We start from the raw sequence: 3,223 nt of genomic DNA, 5'->3' as shown, positions 1-3,223 counted from the left end.
ATAAATAAATAAATAAATAAACAAACACAGATATGTTTATTATACTTGCTTAAGATAGTGAACCAAGATATTGTAAAGATATAATAAAAAAGTCTGGAGCTGTTGTTCATGCCAAAACAGTACTGATTTTTATGCAGATAATTACATTTTAACACACTAAAATGCTTATTAGTTGTGGTCGTGAATACCTGTTATTTAATCTTTAATACATAAAAAACCCATTAGGGTTGCTAACCTCCAGAGTGTGTTAACTAGGGATTCAGAATTTTGCTCTCATTAGTGAGCATCCATTTCTCTCTTCCAAAAAAAGTAAAATACTTTTTAGAGACTGCAATACAAAGCTACTTTTATTTTTACAAACAAACAAACAAACAAACAAACAAAAACAAAAAACGTTCTTCTGTACGAAGAGAGGTAAGGCGTCTATGTTGCATCTTGTGGTGTTCCACTATTCAGGAAAATGAGAATAAAATAAAGATTTTTTTTTCTTATTAAAGGAAAACTTTAATTAACCAGGAGACCTGCTACACCTGTGACCTATTGGTCATTTAGAGATTGTTAGATAATACATCTAAATATCATAATTAATTTTGTCTGTACATATTTTGAAAGTTAATTACTTAAATATATCCTACAACATTAAATCCTGATATTTTGCAAAAACCTGCCAGTAGCTCTAGCATTTTTGGTAGAATGAATAAGGGATCAAACATCATCTGCATTTAGGGAATATCATTTCTGTATTCCTTAATTTTTTTGGAGACTGCATGGGAGCCTCACCAAAGCTTCAGTAGCTCTTCGGTGGAGCTCTTAAGGCTCTTTGCCAGCTCCTGGGTCGCCTTGTGCTGATGGAGGCTGGACTATAGCAGGTGCTGTAGGACCTGCCCCACACTAGGCCCAGGATCTTCTTCCAAGTCCGCTGCCTGCATTTTCCACCAACGTAAGATCTTTGAGAGCAGAACACGGAAAATAGCACAGAGTCGGGAAATGTGAGTGCAGAACAATCATCAATGTGAATTTATTAAGTGTTCTCATAGCAATGTTGGCAATTCAAATTAAGCTGGAGTCTACTTATAATGTTCAAGGGAAGGTGTTTAGGCCCAAAGGAAGGAGGCAGACCAGCCTGCACCGCCGGGGTGAGCAGGTGGCGCTTCTTCAGTTCCTTCCCGGAGAGTGAACAAAGCTCAGCAGCATCCAGATTGGACCTCCTTTCCTTATGAGGACTCTGCAAAATAACATATAGAGACAGAACATTACCCTTAATTACATAGTCTCCACCCTACCTCCATTCTGCTGCTCAACCTAGCCTAGCGAATTCCCAAATTGCCTGTCAATTTGTTGTTCCAAAGTGTGATCGTGATAACAACATCACAGGCTATAATCATTATGTGATGAAAATGAAGGATGATCTCTAGGAAGCTATGTTAATTGTCAGGCCAACACTGCAAATCAACAACAGCAAATTGGGTATTACAACAAAGCTGTTAAAATCCGAGACATTCATGAAGGTGACTATGTGTTGCTCGCCAATAAAGAAGAATGTGGACACCACAAGTTAGCTGACAAATGGGATTCAACGCTACATGTTGTGGTATCTATGGATATGAGATGAAATACCTACTGTGTGAGGAACACTCGGACAAATCAGGAAAAAGTAGTAGACAGGAACTAGCTTTTACTAAGCTTTTACTAAGCTAATTCACATTGTCTCAAATCAGTTTTACAAAAGTACAGAAACAGAAGAGAATATATATATACTGTGTGTGTAAAACCTAAATATAACTATGATATGGAAACCATAGGTAATAAACAAAACATAACCTGGACATTGCATCTTATGGCTTACACATGACAACAACGTTAAAAGGTACAAACAATAATGACTCTTGGAAAAGTTCATTTATTTCAGTAATTTGAAACCTGTGTATTTATTTAAATTCATTACACACAGACTAAAGTAGTTTAAGTCTTTGGTACTTTTAATTGTGATGATTTTGTCTCATATTTAACAACAACCAAACAAATAAATCTAAAAAGAATTAGAATATTGTGACGTGCAAATCAGCAAAACATCTGCAAAGGTTTCCTGAACCAACAAAATGGTCTCTCAATTTGGTTTACAAGGCTACACAATCATGGGGAAGACTGGTATGACAGTTGTCCAGAAGATAATCATTGACACCAGACCTGAACCCCATAGACAATCTATGGGGTATTGTCAAGAGGAAAATGAAAAACAAGAGACCAAAAAATGAAGATGAGCTGGAGGCCACTGTCGAAGAAACCTGGGCTTCCATACCACCTCAGCAGTGTCACAGACTGATCACCTCCATGCCACGCTGAATTCTCACTCACTCATTTTCTACCGCTTACCCGAAATACCTCGGGTCACGGGGAGCCTGTTCCTATCTCAGGCGTCATCGGCATCAAGCCAGGAAACAACCTGGATGGAGTGCCAAACCACCGCAGGGCACACAATTTTCCAGAGATGCCAATCAACCTACCATGCATGTCTTTGGACCGGGGAGGAAACCGGAGTACCCGGAGGAAATTCCCGAGGCACGGGGAGAACATGCAAACTCCACACACAAGGCGGAAGCGGGAATCGAACCCCCAACCCTGGCGGTGTGAGGTGAAGCCACGCTGAATTGAGGCAGTAATTAAAGCAAAAGGAGACCCTACCAAGTACTGAGTACATATAAAGTAAATAAACATACTTTCCAGAAGGCCAACAATTGACTAAAAATGTTTTTTTATTGATCTTATGAAATATTTAAATTTTTGTGAATTGATGGGTTTTTGAAAAATGTGAGCCAAAATCATCACAATTAAAAGAACCAAAGACTTAAGCTACTTCAGTCTGTGTGTACTGAATTTATATAATACACAAGCTTCACTATTTGAGTTGAATTACTGAAATTAAAGAACTTTTCCATGACAATCTAATTTATTGAGATGCACTTGTATAAGGCAGTTAATCAAGGTAAACAAGGAACATGGTGGGAACATAGAACAGGTAAGGGCATAGAACCACCCACATAGAAACAATAAGGTGGGTGATGAGAAAGCCTTATCTGGTGTTCTGTCCAAGCTTCTGACATACTGTATATGATCTTGTATGTTTTTTTAATAAGAGTTATTTGGTTTGACAATTTTGATACGAATGATTCTTCAAAGACAGAAAGCAAAGGTGTCAGTATATATGAACTATACAACTTAGAAT

Source organism: Tachysurus vachellii, chromosome 19 (genome assembly GCF_030014155.1).
Source record: "Tachysurus vachellii isolate PV-2020 chromosome 19, HZAU_Pvac_v1, whole genome shotgun sequence".
NCBI lineage: Eukaryota > Metazoa > Chordata > Actinopteri > Siluriformes > Bagridae > Tachysurus > Tachysurus vachellii.
This window is presented reverse-complemented; position numbering follows the sequence as displayed.